This window comes from Lactuca sativa, chromosome 2 (genome assembly GCF_002870075.4).
Source record: "Lactuca sativa cultivar Salinas chromosome 2, Lsat_Salinas_v11, whole genome shotgun sequence".
In the NCBI taxonomy this organism is placed as follows: domain Eukaryota; kingdom Viridiplantae; phylum Streptophyta; class Magnoliopsida; order Asterales; family Asteraceae; genus Lactuca; species Lactuca sativa.
Genome location: NC_056624.2, coordinates 44,733,845 through 44,747,163, shown reverse-complemented (window position 1 = coordinate 44,747,163; position 13,319 = coordinate 44,733,845). Strand labels below are relative to the sequence as shown.

Here is a 13,319-nt window from a genome sequence, read left to right as displayed (position 1 = left end):
TGGTTCTGGAACTAAAACTACCATAGGTAGTTCTGGTTCTGGTTCCTAAAGTCTAGGAACCACCTTAATCGGTTCCAGTTCCAATTCTCATTTTTACAAAACCGATACCCATTGGTTCCGGTTCCAACACTTGGTAGCCGGAACTCAAGGTTAACCAGAACCGGTACAAACGGGTACCTGCCTTTTTTCTTTTATATATATATATATATATATATATATATATATATATATATATATATATATATATATATATATATAGTTTTTATATTTTGGTCATTTTGTATTTAAAAATATGGAAAAATACTTATACTTGATTACCTTAGACCTTACTAGTTTTTAGGGGTTTTGTGATTCATTCTTACAAAATAACACCGACACCCTAACTCTCTTCTTCAGTTCTTCTCGTCACTCTCCCCTCTCAAACCAGTCATCGTCGGCGCTCACATTACCGATTAACTAGAAATACCACATTGATCTCTTTTCAATTGTCATACAATCAACATCAAATGCCATCCGTTGTCACTCTCGTCAAAGTCGTAACCTAGGATATCCAATTGCCACTGAATTGAAGGTTTAATCTGCAACTATTCTCCCAGTCCAGTTATCACCACACTCCACTCACATCGGTTAGATTAAAGACGACCAGCTCATAAGACGTCAATACCTGTCTTCATCTCTCTATCCTCCCCAATGTTGTTAAATCTCCGGTCATTGTAACATCCCAATACCAGGATATTTGTTTCATTTTAATTAAGATTTATAATCATAAATTTGTTCCGAAAATCCATTACATAATCATCATATCAAATCATTAGAGTGACAATATCAATAAGTACGGAAAATAGTGGGGAGTGAATATACTGGGCAAAAGCTTAGTGAGTTTTCCTAAAGTACCACATACCAAACATACAATTGGGCCTACCTCTAGGTATATTCAAACCCAATAAGCAAGTATGGACCCTGCTCTGCAATATATTTTAAGTCAATCGTATGATAGTGGGCCCCACCCTGGGGTATACTTCAACCCGAACATGCCATAATGGGCCCCGCCCTGGGGTATATTTCAACCCCATATGCTATATTGGGCCCCACCCTAAGGTATATTTCAACTTGGTTATAAACACACACACACACACACACACATATATATATATATATATATATATATATATATATATATATATATATATATATATATGTCACACCACAGCTAGCATTCTACATAACCGAATAATGGGCCAGCATTGGTGCCTTTGACCCATGGATATAGGGAGATGACTCACCTCGGTCTTCTGGTAAATACTATCTGCTCGGCTACTGATCCGGAAAATCCCACACTAAACATACACAAATTACCGTAATTAGGAATGGTTTAAAAATCATGACTATGGGCCTAAATTCCAATCCAATTCCTAAGGCTAGGCCCCCTACACCTTACCCATAATGGACTTAATCAATCCTGGCCCATAACACAATAACGAGTCCTAAGGCCCAAAAGGCCCAACTCATAACACTTAAGGACCACAACATAAATCCAAGGTCCACTTACCTTAAACAGGCAGAGGCCTAAAACCAAGCTAAGGCCCAAAAGCCACAAAATTCCAATGATTTTCAAAAGGCCTACTGGGGCATACGCACGACGTAATTACAAGTATGCTTGGCATACTTAATCCTAAGCAGTACATGTGGCGTACATCTTAGTACACTCAACTTACTAAGTTGTTAAGCACTTTCAGCTATTAAGTACTTAATCCATGCAATCACTTACGCCAAATTCCAGATCTTGATCATTTAGGGGTCCTAGGGCATAAATTTGGCAACTTTAACCCTTTGCATGCCTTATGGGAGTCCAACATCCAATTTTGTCCATCAAGACTCACTTTAAGGTCCTAAATCTATTCATGGTGTCATAACAACCATCAAGCTAACATTTTTATGCTTCTAACATATCAAAAGGACTAAGATTTAGCATTTCAAGCCTCTGGAGTTGCCCAAACTCATGAAATAGAATCCATGGACCCAAAAGAACTCATAAACACCCTAACTCTAGATATCAAAGGAAACAACAAGGTATGAGCCTTTTACCTTCAAAAGCTTCCTAATATGATGTAGATCAGGATCTTGAAGCTCAACCACGTCCAGTGCTTGCACACCAAGTTCTTCTTTTTGCAAACACACCAAAAAGGCCACCAAAGTTACTTTCAAGCTCAAAGATCACTCTGAAAGGAAAACTAGGGTTTTAAGGACGTTAATAAGTAGTAGAGGCTGATAAGGGTGAGGGTCCAAGATTCATAAGTGAGCTTAAATAGGGCCCATGCCCTAAAATTAGGGTTTTAGCATTGGCCACATACGCCCCATGTACGTGGCTCAGGTTCTCGCTTCCACCTGCCCATGTATGCTAAGCATACATGAACGTATGTCCAACGTACATTGAGACTCCTTTCAAAATTTAATTTTTGCTTCAAGGGTTAAAAGGGGAAATACCTAGGTCTCAGTGTTACAAATCTCCCCTACTTGAATCAGACTTCGTCCTCAAAGTCCGCTGATGCAAATAAATCTATGTAGTGCTCTTTCATCTCGTCCTTCAGCTCCCATGTCCACTCAGAGCCCTTACGGTGCTGTCATTGCACCTTTACTAGGTTCACCACGTTGTTACTCAGATTTTTAGTTTTCTTGTCAACAATCGCGACTGACTTCTCCACATAACTCAAGCGCTCAATCTACATGAATATCATCCAACGAGATCACCAATGAATCATCGACTACACATTTCAATAACTGGGACACATGGAAAATGTTATGGATCTTATTGACCTCATCAGGAAGATCCAATCGGTATGCAACCCTACCCACTCGAGCAGTAATCCTAAATGGACCAATGAATCGGGGATCCAACTTTCCCCGCTTCTAAAATCGGATGACACCTTTCCAAGGTAACACCTTCAACAACACAAAGTCTCCCACCCAAAACTCAAGGACCGAATGACGTCGGTTAGCATAACTCTTCTAGTGACTCTACGCAACCCGCAACCTGTCACACACCTGCTGAATGAACTCAGTGGTCTTAAGCACCACCTTGGTGCTCCCCATGACCCAATGACCAACCTCCCCCCAACAAATCGGGGTCCTACACCTCCTTCCATATAGGATCTCGAATGGTGGTCAGTCAATACTAGCATCATAACTGTTGTTGTAGGAGAACTTCGCCAATAGAAGTTAAGTATCCCAACTCCCTCCAAAATCAAACAAACAAGCCCGAGTTAAGTCTGCTCGCTCTGTCCGTCAGTATGGGGGTGGTATGTTGTACTGAAATGAAGCTGAGTTCCCAACTCCTCGTGGAGCTTCCTCCAACATCGGGAGGTGAAACAGACATCTCGATCTGAAACCACTAACACAGGCACCACATGCCTAACCACCACCTCCCGGATATAAATCTTAGCTAGCTTCTCAATGGATATACTCTCGACAATCGAGATAAAATGTGTACTCTTGTTCAGTCTGTCCATAACAACCCAGATTGACTCAACACCCTGCACCGTCCTGGGCAATTTGATGATGAAATCTATAATGATCTCCTCCCACTTCCACATAGGGATGGGAAATGGCTGAACCTTGTCGTAAGGTCTCTAATGTTCGGCTTTGACCTCCCTATAAGTCAAACACTGCTCAACAAACCAAGCAATAGGGCCACCAGTAGCATAATCTTAACTCCCAGTACATCTTCATGGCCCCAGATTGATAGAGTACTTTGATTTATGTGCCTCCTCTAAAATCGTCTGTCTCACCCAACCTGATTACAGAATCAAGACCTTACCACATTGAGTCAATAACCCCCAACCGTCCCTAACAAAAAAAGATATATGCCCTGTAATTCACTCAGTCTTCCAATTTTCATTTTTCAATCCTTCTACTGAGTCTCCTTGATCATATCCATCAAAGGTGAAGTAACAGTCATCCTCAAACAAATATCTCGGATCAATGAGCACACCGCCTTACGGATCAAAGCATTGGCCACCACATTAGCCTTCCTGGGGTGGTACAAAATCTCACATCCATAGTCTTTTACCATATCCAACCACCTCCATTGCCGCATATTCAAGTTTGGGTGATCCATTAAATACTTCAAACTTTTATGATCGATGTAAATAGTGCATCGGAACCTGTACAAATAGTGCCTCCATATCTTGAGGGTAAACTAAAGCCTCTCCCTCCTCAAGGTCTCCAACACCTCTCGTAAATGTTGCTCGTGTTGCTCCTTGGTCTTAGAGTAGACCAGAATATCATCAATGAAAACAATCATAAACCCATCCAGCATCAACCTGAAACTCGGTTCATGAGATCCATGAACAGTGCTGGTGCATTGGTGAGCCCGAAAGGCATCACCACAAACCCGTAATGACCATAACGAGTTCTCAAGGTCGTCTTATGTATATCCTCATACCTGATCCTAATATGGTGGTATCTTGACCATAGATCAATCTTGGAGAACTAAGATGCACCCTGAAGTTGATCAAATAGATTGTCAATCCTCGGAAGTGGGTAACGTTTCTTAACCGTCAGCTTGTTCAATTCACGATAATCGATACACATCCTGTATGACATGTCCTTCTTTTTCATGAATAGGATCGGTGCTCCCATCGGGGAATTGCTCGGACAGATAAAACCCTTGTCTAGTAGCTCCTACAGCTGCGTAGACAACTCCTAAATCTCAGGCAACGCTAGATGAGATGGCACCTTGGACATTGAAGTCGAACTAGGCATCAATCAATCTGAAGCTTGACCTGCCTCTCGGGAGGTACTCCCGGCAACTCCTCGGAAAAAACATCGGGAAAATCTCGTACAATAGATACCTGGTCAACTCTGTCATGGCCTCAACCTGTGAATCTGAAACATAAGCCAAAAATCTAGAACAACCCTGTTGAAGAAACCTCCTAGCCCTAGCAGATGAATAGATAGCTGGTCCATACGAAGCCCTCTCACCAGGAATGACCAGTTCTCCCCCGCTTGGGGTTTGAACTCTCACCAACTGCCGCTCACAATCAATCACGACCCCATTGGGCCCTAACCAGTCCATCCCAATGATCACCTTCAAACCCCTCAAGGGGATCAGTACCAAATCAATAGGAAACCATTCACTGAACATGTTCAAAAAACATCCTCAAAATACCCTCGCAGCACTCACAGTATGATCATCTGCGATCTCCACCTCCAGAGGGGAGTCCAAAGTCCTCGGAGCGTCTCGAAGCTTCATGTTGAGTGCAATAGATACAAAGGATCTGGTAGCCCCCAAATCAAAAAAACATGAGCACACAACCCATTGAACAAAAAGGTCCCTATACAAGATCATAATAAACATGATCATAACAAGAAAGCAACAACAGATATAATTAAGTCACATAATAGTAACTACATCTGGCACTACACGGGCCTCATCGATGGTCAACTGAAACGCCCTACTCTTCTCCACAGGAGCCTCCGCCTTGCCCTGGCGGCCATCAGTAATCCTCTAGGTGGCTAGCGTAGGCGCCACCACTGCTCCACAAACCATCTCGGACAATCGGCCTTTTTATGGTCGGTTTGGTTACAATGAAAACAAATCAGAGTCCTCTTGAGGCAGTCCTTTTTATGGCCGGTTTGGTTATAGCTGTCAATTCAGGTCATTCTCGGACTCATGCATCTTTATAAAAACCATTCATGCACAACCTGCCATGGCCTAGTAGTATAAATTAGGTCAAAATCTTGCATAAACTAGGATCCAACAAAAATCTAGGACTAATATACTTGACTCTTACGATTCTAGTAAGTTGTTTAGGTACAATAGCAAATGCCAATACCATAATTAGAATAAAACTCCAAACATTTGTTACAATTGAAAAGGGGTATAAAACCCTAAAAATAAATTAAAATATTCTAATTTCATTCCAATATGATGGTGAATATCAAACAATGTTCCAAAAACTCTAAAGAGCCAAAAATCCAAATTTCTAAACTTTAAAGCTTAAAAACTTTATAAAATTTGCTATAAACTTCCTAATATAAAATTTTTATTAATCAAATTATGGATTATAATCAATGAGATAGAAATTTAAATTATCATACATTAATCATAATTTATTAGTTAAAAACAAGATTTTTAAATAAATCAAGAATTGCTTAAAGAAGCATTTTTATAAAAATTTGAGTTTTATAAAAATTGAAGGGAAATTTATTTAATTTGAATTAGGAGAGAGAGGGCCTCTCTTACACTCATAAAATCTGCCACCCTCTCCCCCATGCTCTCTTTTCCCCAAAAATCTTAATCATTTTATCCTTCTCTTACACTTCAACTTCCCATTCTCTCTCTCTCTCTCTCTCTCTCACACACACACACACTCCACCCTTACAACTCTCAAACTCTCTCTTCCTCTCTCCAAACCCACGAAAATAAGCAGCCAAGAACACCTCTCCACACTCAAATCTTCATCTTCTAAAGTTGTTCTTCAAGGTATTCATGAAAATCCTTCATCTTCCCTTACTTTTCTTTCTTGTTTTAAAGAGTTTTCTTGTACTTCTCTTCCTTCTACACCATTCTTTATGAACATTCATGAACATTTTCATGAATGTCGAGTTTGATGATGATGGTGGTAGGGTTTCACCCAAGAACAACGTGCATGTTGTTTAATGGTGAAATCCAAGGACTAAAACCTATGTCAAACACTAAAGTTCGGATTTTTACAAGTTTTAAAGGTTCATACACCTTATGCATTCAAGTATTTCCTTTAAAAACATCACTATGACAAACATATGTCCATGCATGGTCTTCAAACCGTGATGCATGTGATGAACACCAAGCTAAAGAGCTTGATGATCAAAGTACATTGTTAATAGTGCATGTAAATGATTTTATTTATAAAAATATCTAAAAGTTCTTTTCTGTTCAAAATAAAAACTTTCCAGATTCCCATTAAGATAATATGAATATCTGGAAAATTCCAAGAGTTTTTATCATTTCCTTGATTTATTAAAATTGTTACAAGAAAACAAGGGCATAAATCACATAAAATACTTTCAGAGGTCTATAAATTCTGAATAAATTCTTGGATTACCCCTATGGTGAATAATGACCTCTCATTAAGTTTCATCGATTTATGTTTCTGTTTAGTATGACTTTTGATTTTCTTTTTGTTTGGGCTCCAATAAACCACAAAACCACTTTATAGAGTGTAAAAATTGTATCTAACAGTTTCCGCAGCTCTTTCCTAAGGTTGGAGACTCAGAAACATAATTTCAGAATTTTTCATCATGCCTTTCTATTTTTCCCAATATTTGGTGATTACAATGGCCTAAAAATAGGAAAAATAGTTCTGATTATCCACAATTCATGCACATTTACCAGAACATCATGTTGTACATTAGGAGGTTACATAAAAATTTTTATGATTTGTCTCTTCTGTATAATATTTTTCTCCTATTTTCTAAGGGTAAATACACTTAAATACCCAAAACCGAATTATACAATTTGAAAACCACCTTTGGTATTTTTCCTAGATCACTTACACTGTAAATGATGTTATAAAATTTTTTGGTGTTTACTTTAACTGTTTATTATTTATTCTTCAATTAATGATTATTTAAGGGGATAAAAACAAAGAAAAATAGAACGACCAACTGAAAAATATCTTTTATATTTTTCCCAGCTTCTATATGTACAAAAACATTAAAGTAAAAAGTTTGGGTAATTTTGAAAACTGTTTTCTATTTATTTCAATTTTTATTGGAATAAATGATCAAAAATCATAAAATTGGGTTAAACAGCTTGGAAATCCATTTTTATATTTTTCCTAGCTTATTAATGTGTAATAACAGTAATATAAAAAGTTTGAGAATTTTTATCCTTTGGATGCTATTTTTCATGAATTTATGTTGTTATGAAGGCTTAGAAATTTGGAAAAATAGTTAACCATATAAAAAATTCAAAGGAAAATTTCTGGAAGACCTCTACTGTATTTAGAATGAAAATACAAGGGTTGACAATTTTTGGAAACTGTTTGATAATATTTTACATTTTTAGGAATTTAAAACACCTTTAAATGTGTTGAAATACCGACAATTTATATTACTAAATCTGGAAAATTAATATCCAAAATTGTCTTAATCACATGACTTGTAGAATTTCATCATTTTAGAAAAATTGTAACCAATTAATATAAAACCGATATTAGAACATAATTTTGGCATTTCTCTATATGTAGAGTTTAGTATATTAGCATTAGATTTCGACATGGAAACTCACTAGTGTGTGTTTGATGTCGTAGGATCCCGGTATTAAGACGTTGGTGTATTCCGAGGCACCACTTGTACCTACTCGAAACATTGTGAGTATTCACACACTCCTCTATTTTTAGTTTTTATGTTTTTGGGGTGGAAAAGCATAACCAGAAAAACTATTATTTACATGTTGTATTTAAATTGATTTGTATCAAAGACGATTGCTATTGTATTGCTATGTCTCTCTATGTATGTCTATGCAACACGGAACATGAGAACTTATCGTACTAAGGCCCTTCCCTTATCTCTAACCGTTAACTCTTTGAGCCAATGGTCATTATGGATAGTGCTATTAGGAATTGACAACTCCTCACTCGCCCTATTGCTGGAGTGCATGATACCATATTCATCTATGGAACGATAAGCATAGATCTTGATAGGGCTTCAGTCATAGGTTTGGTTGAGACTCATTGTTTGCTCATACACATACAAACTCGTTTCTCGTTATAGCAATAAACTTGTTATCAATAATAGCAATCAACTTGTTTCTCATTAAAGCAATGTACTTGTATTTATGAAAAGCCTTATTCCAAATCTTGATTTTATAAACTTGTGAACTCACCAACTATTTTCATACTTGACGCTCGTTTTACATGCTTTTTCAGGAAATCATTAGTAAGTGGATATAAAGATTCATCATCATAGAGCATGCTGCATCGTGTGGAAGTTATTTTATTAAGTTATATTTTGAACAATGTTATTTTGGGAAAACTTGTACTTTGTTTTGTTTAAGCTATGGGTTGTAAAGTTTTAAATATTGCTATGGTGATGTATATTTATCTTTTGCAATGAAACCGTTATCGCTGTCATATCTTGCGTTTCTGCTTTAGCGGGGCGTGACAGAGTCCGAGATGTCCTGTGGAAATCTTGGCTCAAAATGACCTGAGCTACTTCTCCATGATCTCCATAACCGTCTCCTCTACGACACCAAAAATCACCAAGATGTCATGTGGAAATCTTGGATTTTCTAAGTTTGCAATCGTCTTGGGTACAAGTCTCGTGCTTCCAGTAGTACGGGCCCAATACTACCTTCCACACCTACATGTACCTTCCTCAAGGTCAGACCTGATTCCTCCAATCCGCCATACTACACTTAGAAACATAACTCATACAACACATCACACACATACTAGACTCCTATAGAATTTCTCAACCCCCACAGAACCGGAAACCTCAATCAACACTAATGGTTGCCTTGTGCATGCAACTTATACACAAATAGAATCACATAGACTGTCAAATAAAGTTTCTACCCTAAATCCACAACCAAATAAGGAACGGGAAATGAGATAGAATACATCATTCTAGGGTTATGCAATCCTAATCGTATATAACTTTCAAAGCATACACTTAGCAAATACAGAGTCAACATCGATTCCAAGAAATATATGGCATATAATTTTCCTAGGCTATAAGGCATCACACAAATCATTCAATTTCCCGTTTTAGCCCTACTCTAGCATGCCATTCACATATCAAGCATACTAATCGTAATACATAAGCATGCGTAATTTGGGAAACACTTAGTTGAGCTCAGCCGACCGCACGCATTGCACTCTCCCTTTTTACTTAAGAAAACCTTTTTTTAGAAAAATTCAATTCTTTTTTTCTTTTGGAAAGATTATCGTTTCCTCAGTTTGAGTTCTGACACACCTGAGAGAACGCCTCGTACGCCCCGCGTATGTGGCTCAGGTTCCTGCTTCTACCTGCCCATGTACGCTAAGTGTACATAAACGTATGCCCAGCGTACGTGGGGGCTCCTTTTGAAATTTAATTTTTTCTTCAAGGGTTAAAATGGGAAATACCTAGGTCCAAGTGTTACAATCATCATCTTCAATCGCCGACTAAACCTCGTAAATCAGTAAGATTCATATGTTATGTAATACCTTTTTTATATATTTTACTTCCATATCAAAGATACAATAATCATAATTTCTATTTATTAATCATATCACTTGGTTTTTACTTGCATGTCGAAGGTACAATAATTTTTTTTGTTCTATAGTATGTAACGACCGAGTAGTTGTTTTGGTTTTTACACACACAAACAGACACATGTGTGGATTTTGTATCTTCTTCCATTTTAGGCTTGTTCAATATTTGGTAGAAGATGTAAGGTTGAAATGATGCATTTTGGTTTGGATTTCCATGACAATACTTTTAATGGAACACACATAAAGCCTTTAGGTTTTTAAACTTTCAATGCCTTTTACTAACCTACCATGGAGTCAAGCTCTAATTGTGTTGCAATAATTCCAGGGTATCGCTTCTTTGAAGAACTGGTCATATTTACTGAGATATGGGTGCATAGGGAAGCCACGGTTCTTCCCCCTTTCAAATTTCTAATGTAAGTCCATCAATCTGATGTATCATAATCATGGATTTTCTAGTACAACTATGTTGCATTATTAATGGGTGATTAGATAGATATGTTTTTGTAGAACAACCTTAAACAATTTTGAGCTTTGTATTTTACTTTAATACTTAGAGATCATTATAAATAGGGAGCTAATCCTTACACAACAATTTTTCTCCATACACAACAATTGGTGCTTTAAAATGTTGTACTATACAACTATATGATGAATAAATTATTGTGTATGGCTAAAAACTATTGTGTACGAATAACTTCACTTATAAATATGCTTATTTTGTACTACTAAGTAGCTTATAAAATCTTATTATCTAGGATGAAACAACACTAATGTGGTGTGTTAAAAGGGAGGAGAAACAACTTCCATTGATTCAGGTTTACAAGGTTAGGCCTGGACAACGAACGGTAAACTTATACACATTTCATCTCCATGTTAATACAACACATCACCTCATAATACACTATGCCAGTTTTACTTTTTGAAGAAAAAACTTTCATGTATATGTTTTTTACTATGTTTCTTTATTTTCATAATGTTTAAATTGTTTTTAGTTCACAAACAAGTTGAAAATGGTGAGCCTAAGTGTAGTGCTTGTTTCCACCTTCTTGAGTCAAAGCATCTAGTCCAGTTGACCAAGAGGAGTCAAAGCAGTTGGATTCACTTGTTTTGCTTTGTTTAAAAGATGCTCTATGTTTACATCGTTTAAAATATGTGATTCAGGTGTGACTATTGCCCTTTTTCAACTTTTTTATTTCATTATTTTCGTGGTGATGATGATCTAATAACTTCTATTTTTTTGTAAGGGAATGAACAAAATTTATGCAAAGTAAAACTTGCAAAGCCTTTTTGTTGGACTTCAACTTTTAAAAAAGATGAAAAAAACTTGTTGATTGGTGTTACTCTATCAATCTGGAGAATTAGAAATCAGGTTTCTCTCTCGCATAAGTGAAGGTTTTCTCCATCAAATTTTCATTTTATTTATGTAGATAAATGGATCTGAAGTGGCGTTTATCTCTGTACTAAATAGTGGTGATGATTTCAGGTATTGTAACTTTCTATCTATGTCTATTATATAATCCATTTAAAATATTTATAGCATAAATTTACTCTTAATATATAATTATGCAGACGACATTGAAATTGATGAACAGTCATCCATGCCTATGCCTACTACTTCATTGCATACAAAACAAAATGAGGAAACTGGTATGTATGTTTAGAAATCATTCTTCAATCCATTATATATTTTTAACCTCTAATGAACAGATTAAAGTTTATGGAATGTTTGTTGTTATTGCTTGCTATTTTTGCTGCTGCTGATTGTTGTTGTTGTTGTTGTTGCAATTTTTCGATGTTGTTGTTTTTGTTGTTATGTATTGTTGTTGTTGTTGCAGATTTGTGTTGTTGCTAATTTGTGTTGTGGATCTTTTGTTGTTGTTGTTTTTTTTTTTGCGGTTTTTGCTTTTATGAATTACAATTTCAGTCTCCTGTTTCTATTTTATAGTTTGTAGTTTGTTTTTTTATTGTTGTTGTTTATAGTTTGTAGTTCGCTGTTTTTATTGTTGTTGTTTTGATTCTTGCTATTGTGTTATATAAAAGTGGGAAATGTTTTTAATAGCTTGTTATTTAAAAGACCAATTTTTTTTTTTTGTAAATGTTTTGGTTTTATATCTTGTACTTATTTTGTTTTATAAGTTAATTTACATAATTTACATGACATGTATAAAATAATAAGTTTTAATACTCAAGAAACCGGGTACCCGAAACCGAAACCGGTTCCGACAGTTTCAGGAGCGATTCCAATTTTTCTAGGAACTGGTTCCGGCGGTTTCGGTTCCAATACAAAAAACTTAAGAACCGCCGGTTCCGGTTCCAGCTAAAATAGGCGGGTACCCGGTTATGCTCATCCCTATGACCAACTACTAGTGGAATGGGATATTTGTTCTTATCGTCACTTTGTTCAACACTCGATAGTCTATGCACATTCTTATACCATCATGTTTTTTATGAAATAATAATGGCGAACCAAAAGGGGCTTTGAGGGCCTTATAAATCCAGCATCAAACAAATCTTTTAATTGCCTCCTTAATTCCTCTAACGTGGGAGGTGCCATTCGATAAGGCCCTATTATTAGTGGTCTTGCTCCTTTTTCTAATTCGATTTCATGATCAACTTCTTGTATAGGGGGTAACTTATTTAGTTCTTTGGTAACTCCAGTGACATTACATCTTTAAATTATCAAGAACTTTATTTATCTCTATCGGTACTTCTGTCTAGGATGCGAGTCTCTCCTCTTTAAGAGTTGCCAAGAATGTCATTTCACCTTTTTAGAGTGCTTTCCATGAGTAGCATGGGTGATAGGACTTGAGACTCTGTTTTTCTTCTTTCCAAGGGTACTATGTGTATCGTTGAACCCTTGGTGATACGCATAGTCTTATCTTCGAATGAAAAAGAGGATACATGGTCAAAGAACTCCATTTATAGCACCATGAAGTAATCATCTATTGGTACTACAGTTAGATTGATAGGATCCTTCCATCCTCCTATCTCGATGACTACTCCATAAGCGGCTGCAAGAATAGGCTCTAAAGGAGAGTTGACAACTTTCAACCAGCCTACTTCGATATTCATATTTTC

General features: G+C 36.7%; 1 pseudogene; it reads left to right on the top strand.

Annotated features, from left to right (window-relative positions):
- The first annotated feature begins 10,529 nt into the window (after positions 1–10,529).
- The window catches only part of LOC111887172 (uncharacterized), a 55,376-nt pseudogene continuing 52,586 nt past the window's right edge, over positions 10,530–13,319 (top strand).